This window comes from Triturus cristatus, chromosome 10 (assembly GCF_964204655.1).
Source record: "Triturus cristatus chromosome 10, aTriCri1.1, whole genome shotgun sequence".
In the NCBI taxonomy this organism is placed as follows: Eukaryota; Metazoa; Chordata; class Amphibia; order Caudata; family Salamandridae; genus Triturus; species Triturus cristatus.
In genome coordinates, this window is record NC_140593.1 from 39,831,311 (window position 1) to 39,843,939 (window position 12,629).

Below are 12,629 nucleotides of genomic sequence, written 5' to 3' on the forward strand. Positions count from 1 at the left end.
ACGCAGCAGCCCCACTCAACAAATTGAGCGGGCACTGGGATGCTGACCTACAGAGGGAAAGCACGGATCGGGAATGGACAACCATACTGGATGGCCCCACTTACATACCGAAGAATGCTACGTTTAGGATCATACAATATTATATAACACAACCAGCATATTTGACACCGGCCTTGATTAATAGAATATTTAATCAGGTTGACGCGCACTGCCCCCGGCTGTGAACTGGTAGGAGGAGACCTTGTACATATGCTGTGGGCATGCAACAAGCTGACCACCTACTGGGAGACCATTACCACATACATGGCACGTTGCACAGAGCGAGATCTAGACTGGAGTTGGGAGGTGTGTATACTGGGGCTATACCGCCGGTGCAAGAAACATAAAGTAACAACATGATTCATTGACTTAGGACTTATACGGGTAAAACGACTCATCACTAAATACTGGAAGTCGCCTGACCCCCGTCAGCGAAGGCATGGTACAATTCCATGATATGTTGGGCGTAGGCAAAAGCTGTGGCCCTACGACGGGAAGATGCCATAGGTATATGCAAGACACCACTGGCTGAAGCCTGTGACGCAATTCTCACAGACCTCCGAGGTGCATGGCAAGAACACTTGGAAACACAAGATATATCCCAGGGGTCGAGTAATCCAGGAGACGACACAGAAAGACCCCAATAATGGTATTGGTACCACCCCCTCTTTCACCTATCTTTCCCCCCTCACCACCTCCCACCCTGAGAACTAATCCAGAAGGATACCAAAGGACGTAGCAAGCAGCATGAGCCCCTGACAGCCACCCAAGACAACAGGCAATAACATCGAGACACTACTACATGGACCGCAGGCGCTGGGAGGGATGGCAAGCTATGTGACCAACACTGCAATGGCTACACCAACCACATTTGATAAGGCAATTTTGTGAGAAGCGATTTCCCCCCTCTCCCTTCCCACCATCACCTTACCACCCTGTTATTATATTCCACCCCCCTTTTTTCTTAATTTGTTGAGCTAATATGTTATTGAAACCACTACAATGTACATTTACATGGAATATTTGAGGACAAACAATTTGATTGTTGGAATACATAAAAATTGTAAAACTAATACAGAAATTTGAACAAAAAATTGTGGGTGCAGAATGCTTGGGCTTCCTTTGTTCCTTATCCCCCCGACAATGCATAGCCGGGATCTTGATCTACAGGCCTCCAGGGGCGAATGGCAACTTTATTACTTCACTTAATGAAGTCATTACCCCTCTTGTCCTCAGATATAACCAGATCCTCCTTTTGTGAGATTTTGATTTACATATGGACAAGCCATGGAATCCTTCAGTAATCTATCTGTCTGAAACAATGTTAGCCTGTAATCTGACCCCTTTATCTTTGCTCCCGCACATAACATGGGCCATATTCTCAACCAGATATTTTGCAACACGGAATTGGTGGTGGACCCACCGTCCCCCATTACCTGGTCTGATCACTTCCTTATCAAATTTAAGATACCTAGTTGAGGTATAGGTTCTCCGCCCAAAACAACAAGGACAGAACACAAATTCAGAGCCTTCCACAAAATATCCCTTCCGGTGCTGGCGGAGGCTCCAGAACTTTCTGTCCTGGCGTTCTCTGGTAACCCTGGAGTTGATGCCCCTGCACTAGAATCCTGGATTAGGTCCAACATAGAGGCTGTTGCCCCTCTGACTTCTCGTACTTCAAGAAGGACTAGCCACCCGCTTCATGGTTCAAGGAATCCCTAAGAACTAGTAAAAGTACATGTAGAGGTCTTGAAAGGAAATGGCATAAATACTACACACCAGAGGATAGGATGATTCGAAAGGTCGCCTTAAAATCCTATTATTCTCCGGTGAAAGAGGCCAAGAAGAACTATTTGAAGGCTAAGATTGAAACTGTTTGCAACAAGAGCACGGACATTTTCAATATTATAAAATCTCTTCCCTCCCCTATGGCGGTTAAGAAAGACTTCCCGCTTTCAGCCGATTGGACCAAGCAGGTGGCTCCATCCGCCCACAATAAGATTGCTGCAATTTAAGAGTCTTTCTCTACAGTTATAGAGGAGGACCAGGTCTTATATCAACCTCTGAACAAAAAGTCTGGTTCCTTGCAGCCCCTTGCATTACTAGCGCTCCCTGAAATACAACTGGGCGAGTCGCTTATTTACCTCAAAAGCCTCAAGTCCGGCTTCCCAATAGATGCATGCCCAGCTAAAATATTAGCATCTTTAGCTCCTACTATCAATCCCACAGTCAATAAGGTGCTTAATCTATCCCTGTCCACTGGCAAAGTGCCAGATATCTGGAAGCAGGCAAAAATCTTACCATTCTTAAAAAAACGGTGTGCCGATCAGAATGATCCGGCTAACTATAGGCCTATCTCCCTCCTCCCGGCCCTCTCTAAAGTTTTACAGAAACACGTTAACAGAGTGATTTCAGATCATGCAGAAAGCCATAATTTGCTTCATATGTCTCAATCTGGCTTCAGGGCTAATTATAGCACAGAGTCTGCCCTATTGGAAGTGATAAAGCACATAAAGAAAAAACTGGATCAGAGAGGTAGGGCCGTCCTTAAACTACTTGACATGTCGGCGGCTTTCGACACGGGACCACATGAGAGTCTTGAAAGGCAGATCTCAGCAAATATGGATACCCCCTTTTTCAGCCCCCATGCATATAGGATGAATGTAGGAGTACCCCAGAACTCCATTCTCAGCCTTACCCTCTTCAATCTACATATGTCCCCTCTTGCATCCATAGCAGAGGCTAACGGTGCTAAGATTACATCCTACGCGGATGACACTCAACTGATTTTCACTTGTGAAAAAGGAGTCGACTTTGATGGAGATAATATTAGATCTTGCCTCACGAAGGTGTTCAACTGGCTCAAAGTGAATCAGTTGAAATGCAATCCTGACAAATCTGAGATTGTCTGTTTTTCGACCAACCTGTAGTGAGCAATTGGAGTTTATGGTGCGCGAAGGAGCCGCCTCCCCCCCTTTCAGCCCAAATGATGGTTAAAAATCTGGGCATTCTCATGGATAGTGCCCTCGCCATGAGGTCCCAGGTTCAAGCATTGGTTGCCTCTTGTTTTGGCACACTCCACATGCTAAAAAAAAGTCCTCCCACCTCTGCCTTCTCATACCAGGAAAATAGTGGTCCAAACCTTCGTGACGTCAAGACTGGACTGGGCTAATATCTTGAACCAGGGCGTACCCCGATACCTCATCCAGCGCCTGTAGGTGGTGCAAGACGCACGTGACGTGAATTAAATATCAGAATTTAAGGCATTACATAGCTGGCTTAGCTCCCCCTGGGGTCCCCCTGCATGCATGTCCAGGGAGGGTGTGTACTCGGTGTCTGTTTTGGTCAGGATCAGAAGGTAAATGTAAACCGTGCAATAAACATCCTGTTTGAACATGAAAATCAAAAAATGGTAGGGTTAGTGTCTCTTTAAAAGGCTGCCATGCTGCAGCCATTAAACCTCTGTAGTCTGTGCCATGACACACAGCCTACACCATTGTTTTCAACATGCTAATTTGTGTCTCTTGCCTGACTTTGTTGTGCACAGGTCTCAGGTAACTTTGTAATATTTTATCATCATTTGTTCAATGCGAATTCCTGAATTATTTAAGCACACAGTTCTAGTTCTCATGATTGTGGCCATGCACCTAATTGTGTTTGCCACACCCCTTTTACACCCCCCCCCCACCCCCCCTCAGTTTTTTCATCCCCAATAAAGCCCTGCTCACAGCTTGCGCATCTGACTCCTCTTCGACATTTAGGACAAGTCAAAATGGCTTCGGTGAGACTTCCTGAGCATGAGCCCTCACTGGCCATGGGTACGTCTTCATTATTAGATGACACTCTGCCACATTGCGCTTAGCCAGGCTCAGCTAGGCTGAGACTGTCGTGATATTGGAGCATTCCATAGATGATTTGTGAGGATTCCAGAGGGGTAACCCCCCTGCCGACACCATCAGAACGCACGGACTCAACATATTCTCCCACACTGACACACAGCTCATCCTCTCACTGTCCAAAGACCCCTCCAGCAGCAGAGCCGACTTCCACAGAGGCATGTTGAACGTCGCCGACTAGATGAAGGATAACTGTCTCAAATTCCACATCGATAAGACAGAAGTCCTCATCTTTGGGAATGACACCTCGCCATGGAATGACACATGGTGGCCCGCGAAACGCGGCACACCCTGACAGAGCACGCCCACACCCTCGGCATCATCTTGGACAGCAAGCTATCTATCAGGGAACTGGTACATGCAGTTTCATCCTCCTGCTTCCACGCCATTCACACGCACTGCAAGATCTCCAGGTGGCTCCCAGTAAACACTAAACGGACCGTCATGCAGGTCCTCGTCTCCGGAAGGATGTACTATGGGAACACATTCTACGTAGGAATTACTGCACGTCTCCTGAAGAGACTCCAGACAATACAGAACTGAGCAGCAAGACTGAAGCTGGATTTTACCAGAGGAACCCACATCACACCCCATCTCAAGAAGCTACACTGATCCCGATTCAGAAGAGATGTCGGTTCAAGATGCTGACCCATGCCTACAAGGCCTTGCACAACAAAGTACCAGCTTACATCAATAAATGCCTGACCGTCCACCTACTGACCGGAAAACCTTCGATCAGCTTCCCTCTTACACCCCACGGATTCACTGAGCCGATAGCAGAGGGCGGTCCCTCTCACACCTGGCAGCCAAAGCTTGGAACAACTCCCCTTGAACCTCAGGACCACACCATCAGATGAGCAATTTAGAAGACAACTAACAACCTGGATGTGTGAATGAGCAAACCTCCTCACAGCAGCCATCAGCTCCAGCACCTCGAGACCCTCACGGGTGAGGTGCAGCGCTTTATAAATGTTTGATTGATGGATTGAATAATGACTGTTGATGTAAGCAGTGCCTGGCTGCGGTGCAGGTGGGGGCTCGTATCTCTGAATGGAATAAATCTATTGGAGCATCAGTCCTGCCAGGCACTGGGATGTACTCGGAGATGAGAGGTTCCCCCAAAGGAGCCTGCGTGGAACCATCCACAGGAGGGGTCCCTACCCCCTGGGTGGCCCCTCCTGGGCGGATGAAGGGAAGTCATCTTGGCCGCTTCACAATGATGCTACTTCCTTAGATTATCAGAACTGTCTCTACTCCCACCCACGATAAGCAGTCTCCACCTACACTAACAAAGGAAGCCTGGCCACGCGGGGCTGCTCCCAGATAAAGCCAAGTTACTTTGGCGGCCACTGATTCAAACACAGAGACCGCTCACCCTTGAGGGAGCGAGATAACAACGTGACATCGAACACGCCAACAGAATGCACTCATGGAAAGGAGCTGAGAGGATTCCATACAAGATTGTAATAGCATCACCTTCTGTCTGTGCTGAAAACAGCAGAGGGAGGCCTTCAGCGGCCATTTGATCAGAAGAGTAAGTTTTACTCACTGTTGCCTTCTATTCATGGCAGGGCCTGTTCAGACATCTTTCATGACACTGCTTCAAGCTGCGGGGTAATATATAAACATATACATTCAATTTCACAGTGACAAGGAACTTCACCAACTCGAGAACTTAACCTTTACACAATTAAAATACATTTCAAATCATTTAGAAATCGTTTATACCTTAATTTAAGATTGTTGTTTCTTGAGAAGTGACCCAGCTCACAACTTTAGTCATGGCAGAAAAAAACAGACAGACCCATGTGCACCTCCAGCAGCTGAAGACAGCCAGCAGTGACCAGAGATTGAAGCCTGCCAGCAGTGACCACTGACTGAAGACAGCCATCACTGACCAGTGCCTGAAGACATCCTGCAGTGACTGGTGACTTAAGACAGCCAGCAGTCACCAATGCCTGAAGACAGCCAGCAGTCACTAGTACCCGAAGACAGCCAGCAGAGACTAGTGCCTCAAGAGAGCCTGCAGTGACCGGTGCCTGAAGACAAAGAAGAGTGACCAGTGGCTGAAGACAGCCAGCAGTGACCAGTGATTGAAGCCTGCCAGCAGTGACCAGTGCCTCAAGACACCCAGCAGTGACCAGTGCCTGAAGACAGCCAGCAGTGACCGGTGCCTGAAGACAGCCTGCAGTGACTGGTGACTTAAGACAGCCAGCAGTCACCAGTCCCTGAAGACAGCCAGCAGAGACTGATGCCTGAAGACAGCTAGCAGTCACCAAGGCCTGAAGACAGCCAGCAGTCACTAGTGCCCGAAGACAGCCAGCAGTGACCGGTGCCTGAAGACAGCCAGCAGTGACCGGTGCCTGAAGACAGCCAGCAGAGACTGGCGCTTGAAGACAGCCAGCAGTCACCAGTGCCTCAAGACAGCCAGCAGTATCGGTGGACATAGAGAAGGCATTTGATAGCCTGGAGTGGCCTTATCTGTACCGAGTTATGCGTGCATTCGGCCTTGGGGAGGCATTTGTGGGATGGACGAGGTTACTGTATAGTGGTGCGACGGCAAGGGTGCGGACGGGGATGGTGATATCCTCCCCCTGCTCAATAGGTCGGGGAACGCGACAGGGATGTCCATTGTCACCACTGCTGTTTGCGTTGGCCATTGAACCACTGGCTGCGCATGCTAGAATGGGGCGGCACTACCAGGGCTTTGCCTTGCGGGGCGATGAATAGTATATATCCCTATATGCCGATGATCTACTTATTTTCCTAGCCAATACAAGAGAGGCGCTGGAAGGGGTGACAAGCCTGCTGCGGGTGTTCGGAGGGATTTCGGGGCTGAGGGTTAACTGGGGGAAGACTTGTCTCTTCCCAGTGATTCAATCAGCGGTAGGCCCTGCTCAGGTAGCGGGAATCCAGTGGGAACCAAATTGCTCACCCTATCTTGGGACCAATATATATCATACCCCTGCTGATTTGCTGGAAGGGAATGTGGGAAGGGCCATAGGTGGATTGCGAGGAAACCTGACTTTTTGGAGTGCTCTCCCGCTCTCTGTGGCTGGCAGGGTGGCACTCCTGAAGATGGTGGCGCTCCCCCGCCTGCTATATTATTTTAGGGCATTGCCACTTTGGATACCGGGGGCAATCTTCAGGCAGCTTAGATCCATGGTTAGCGGCTTCCTATGGGGAAACGGCAGAAGGCGGGTGGCTTTGCCTACAATGATGAGACCAAGAGCAGATGGGGGTCTAGGGGTGCCAGACTTCGAACTTTATTACTTGGCGACTCAGCTGCAGTGGCTCACTCAGGCGATGGCTCGAGAGTTTCGGAGCCCAGATGGTCCAGAGGGTCGGTGGCTTCCACGTCACGTGCTCTCATTTACAATATTACATCAACAGCTGCACCTTGGGTCACTTACCGCTGAGGAGCGGACGGTGAGACAGTGCTGGAACCGGAGCCAGCGTAGAGCCGGCATTAGTCGCCCGTATGCTCTGGAGATTCCTTTGGGCATGTGTACTACCCTCCCGTATGCGGGGGATTGGTCGGCACTGGCACACTGGGAGACGACGGGTGTCCAGGTAATGGGTGATTTGTGTGAAGACGGGGTATTACTGCCTTTTCAAACGCTGCAGGTCAGGTATGACCTGCCGTGAGGGTATCATTTGCTGCATGCAGCCCTGGTTTCGGCGATACAACGCCATTGGAAGGAAGGGCTTTTAGAACCACGGACCTCTATGGCGTGCCAATATGTGGTGATGGCGGCGGGGACGTTTGAGGCAGTTACTTGTATCTACAGGCGACTGGTCACAGAAAGCCTGCAACCCCTGCAAGAATTACAGAGAAAGTGGGAGGTGGATCTCGGGAAGGAAATACCGGAAACAACGCAGGTGCAATTGATTCGGAGGGCCTGGAAGAGTACTAGGAATGTCAGATTTCAATTAATACACTTCTTTATATTGCATAGGGCTTATTTGACTCCGGCCAAGATTAATCGGTATTTTCAGATAGATACCGCCCAGTGCCCATGCTGCAACTTAGAGGGGGCGGAGTTACATCACATGCTGTGGAGTTGCGGACAGTTAGGAACGTACTGGAAGGAGGAAGTCGAACTGCTTTGTGGAGTTACAGAGCGCCACATAGACACTGACATGGGCACCTGTATATTGCATTGGTTTCCGCATACTCCCAAAACAAAAATCACAAGCAAGGTTCTGGATTTGGGCCTACTGCTAGCTTAGAGAGAGATCACGGCCCAGTGGAAGTCAAGGCGAGGGCCTAGTATAGGGAAGTGGAAATCGGAGCTACTTAAATGGGCCAAGAGTGAGAGCACAGCTAGATTGCAACAGGCTATACGCGCTAATAATGAGAAGGCTATGGAAGCAGCAAAGGCGTGGGAAGCCCTAGTAATAGCACTACAGATACCCGAAACTGACTCGGAGGTGGGCCTTGCTGGGGAGGCTCCGATGGGTTCCCTTGATTACTCAAAGAGCAGGAATTGAACTATTGGCCGAGTCTTGTGGTGAATGACTGGGATACTATGAGATGCACTGGGAACAGTAGGTATTGTCCCCCAAATATCCCGACACAAGACACGAAGGAACCGATAATAATATTGAAATATGCGATTAGTGACCTGGACACACCGGCTGCAGAGGGAGGGGGGAGGGAGTTTGATTGCGATGGCTTACTGTTATTTATATGGCGCGCACTATCAAACGTTGGCATTAAGTGGCTGACAACTTGCTCCTAATAACGCATGCACGAGCACATCGAGAATGTCTGCAGTGAAGTGACCAATATTATGCTAAAACTGTAAAGAAATAATGGTTAATCAAGTGAGAATGTGGGGACACTAGGACAGTTAATATGATGTAAGGCACAGAGGTTAACCATTGATGTATGATTGCCATGCGTTGTTTTGTAAAATAATAAAAACAGATTTAAAAAAAAAAAAAGAAGACAGCCAGCAGTCACCTGTGCCTGAAGAAATCCTGCAGTGACCGGTGACTTAAGACAGCCTGCAGTCACCAGTGCCTAAAGATAGCCAGCAGTCACCAGTGCCTGAAGACAGCCTGCAGTGACTGGTGACTTAACCCCTTCAGTGCCACGCCCTTTCCCCCTCCTGTGCCGGGCGTTGCACTAGTGGGTGGGGTTCATGACGAGATAGTCTTGTCATGGGCACAGCGCAACCGTGCTCCATGACGAGACTATCTCGTCATGGGCACTGAAGAGGTTAAGACAGCCAGCAGTCACCAGTGCCTCAAAACACCCAGAACTAGCCAGTGCCTGAAGACAGCCAGCAGCGAACAATGACTGAAGACAGCCAGCAGTGACCAGTGCCTCAAGAGAACCTGTAGTGATTGGTGGCTTAAGACAGCCATCAATCACCAGTTCCAGCAGACAGCCAGCACTGACTAGTGCCTGAAGACAGCCAGCAGTCAACAGTGCCTGAAGACAGCCAGCAGTGGCCAGTACCTGAAGACAGCCTGCAGTGACTGGTGGCTTAAGACAGCCAGCAGTCACCAGTGCCTGAAGACAGCCAGCAGTCACCAGTGCCTGTGGACAGCCAGCAGTCACCAGTGCCTGAAGACAGCCAGCAGTCAACAGTGCCTGAAGACAGCCAGCAGCGACCAGTGCCTCAAGAGAGCCTGTAGTGATTGGAGGCTTAAGACAGCCAGCAGTCACCAGTGCCTGAAGACAGTCAGCAGTCACCAGTGCCTGTAGACAGCCAGCAGTCACCAGTGCCTGAAAACAGCCAGCAGTCAAAAGTGCCTGAAGACAGCCAGCAGCGAACAATGACTGAAGACAGCCAGCAGTGACCAGTGCCTCAAGAGAACCTGTAGTGATTGGTGGCTTAAGACAGCCATCAATCACCAGTTCCAGCAGACAGGCAGCACTGACTAGTGCCTGAAGACAGCCAGCAGTCAACAGTGCCTGAAGACAGCCAGCAGTGGCCAGTGCCTGAAGACAGCCTGCAGTGACTGGTGACTTAACACAGCCAGCAGTCACCAGTGCCTGAAGACAGCCTGCAGTCACCAGTGCCTGGAACCAGCCAACAGTCACCAGTGCCTGAAGACAGCCAGCAGTGAGCAGTGACTGAAGAAAGCCAGCAGTGACCAGTGCCTCAAGAGAGCTTGCAGTGGCTGGTGACTTAAGACAGCCAGCAGTCACCAGTGCCTGAAGACAGCCTGCAGTCTCCAGTGCCTGAAGACAGGCAGAATGACCAGTGCCTGAAGACACCCAGAACTGACCAGTGCCTGAAGACAACCAGCAGTGACGGGTGACTTAGGACAGCCAGGAGTCACCAGTGCCTGAAGACAGACAGCACTGGCCAGTGCCTGAAGACAGCCAGCAGTCACTGGTGCCTGAAGACAGCCAGCACTGACCAGTGCCTGAAGACAGCCAGCACTGACCAGTGCCTGAAGACATCCAGCAGTCACCAGTGCCTGAAGACAGCCAGCAGTGACGAGTTCCTGAAAACAGCCTGCAGTGTCTGGTCACTTAAGACAGCCAGCAGTCACCATTGCCTGAAGACAGCTAGCACTGACCAGTGCCTGAAGACAGCCAGCAGTCACCAGTGTCTGAAGACTGGCCAGTGCCTCAAGAGAATCTGCAGTCACCAGTACCTGAAGACAGACGGTGACCGGTGCCTCAGAGAGCCTGCAGTGGCCGGTGCCTCAGAGAGCCTGCAGTGGCTGGTGCCTGAAGACAGCCAGCAGTGACCAGTGACTGTAGACAGCCTACAGTGATCGGTGCCTAAAGACAGTCAGCACTGATTAGTGCTTAAAGGGAGCCTGCAGTGGCCAGTACTTGAAGACACCCAGCACTGACCACTGCCTGAAGACACCCCGCAGCGACCAGTAGCTGAAGACAGCCAGTAGTGACACACAGCACTGGCCAGTGCCTGAAGTCAGCCACCAGCTACCAGTGCCTGAAGACAGCAAGCAGCGACTAGTGACTGAAGATAGCCAGCAGTGATCAGTACCTTATAGATAACACGATGAAAATCTTAGGGAGTATTTTATATAATAAGATTAAAACTTGGGTTGAGGAGGATTGCATTCTGCAGCCATGCCAGGTAGGATTTAGAAGTAAAATAGGCGCAATTGAACAATGCCTAAATCTTAGCTTAATTATTGGGATGTATAATGTAGCCCATCGATCCCCAATATATTTGGCTTTTTTGGATCTTACCTCAGCCTTTGATTTTGTTAACCGGTCCCGTCTATGGTCTGTTCTCTTAAAATATGGTTTGGATGACGTTTTAGTTAATTTTTTACCCTACCTGCATAAGGACCTGAAAGCTTGGGTGAGGATTGTGAGAAGTTGGCCTGGCATATGCTGGTCACTAGTTATAGTGGCCACCTTGCACCAGTCCAATCCGACTCTTATGGTAGATAGGTTTAAGACAACCTTTTAAAGAAAGCTATCCTAGTGGTAGCTGTGGAGAGCAGCCTTCAGGCTAAGTCTTTGAGGAATGTAAAGCAGCTTGGTTTACCTTATAATCTCTTGAATTACCAAATGAAAGGACACCACACAGGTATATGTATCAAATATATATGTATGTATCACTAGACACACTCTACTAATCTCTTTATGAGATTAGAAGCCAGGTACACATTCAAATGTCAATGTTTCACAATAAATTAAGCACAAACAGTAACATATGATGTGGAGGTCTGGGGGTTCACAAAGAGTAATTCCATCCAGCGCAAAGAAAATAGATTTTTTCGGAAAACTCTTGGGACCACCGATCTCCACATCACAATATGTTTGCCTCAGCGAACTAAACTTGCACGATATGGAGGACTATATAAAGGCTCTATATTTTGGTCATCAATCTAGAAAATCCCAGCAGCATCTCTCACCAGAGAGATAATAAGAGATTCCTCAAGTGCAAGAAGGGAAAGTAAATACCGTGGCTTGCTGCGGTGAGGGAGAGCCTGAGATCTATTCATCATGCACAGGTGTTCTCAAATCCTACTCAAACAGACAGCATGAACAAAAAAGTCCTTCTCTGGGCTCTATAAGCACACTACAGGAGAGCAAGACAGGAACGGGAGGCCCTGAGAACGTCTGTGGCAACCCACATGTCAATTGAGGATGTCTCACACATGCCATTTAGTTACCTCTTAAAACCAATAGGCCGCTGGGAGAGGGGACTCCTCTTTCGTTTAAGGGCTGGCACAGTGAAACACTTACTTTGCTTCGCTTTGGGGCATAATGCCAACTCAGGTAAATTACCATGCCCCTGTGATGGTCGGAGCGGGCAAGCAACACTTCACTTTTTATTTTCTTGTAATTTCTATATGGACTACGCAAAATGATTTTTGATACCGTTTTTAAGAAAAACTCGCCTATGCATTTAGATACAGCGTACATGGAAATCTTTAAATTAGAAAATGATGAATTAACTATCCGTGTTGGCAATTTTTATAAAACTGCAGTACGCACTTGTAATACAATATGCACTTTATGAAGGTTGTTTTATTTGAACTATTCTTTTATGTTATGTTATGTTATGTTATTTATATTTTTATAGCGCACAGCTGCCCCAGCAAAGGGGCGTCCTGGCGCTTTGACAGACACTATAACATAACACACAATAAAAGAAAAAGAAATTAAACAAACACGGGAAACAGGAAAGTTTTAATCGCCTGCCTGAAGGCGAGCAGGTCTTCAAGAGCTCGGATGTATAC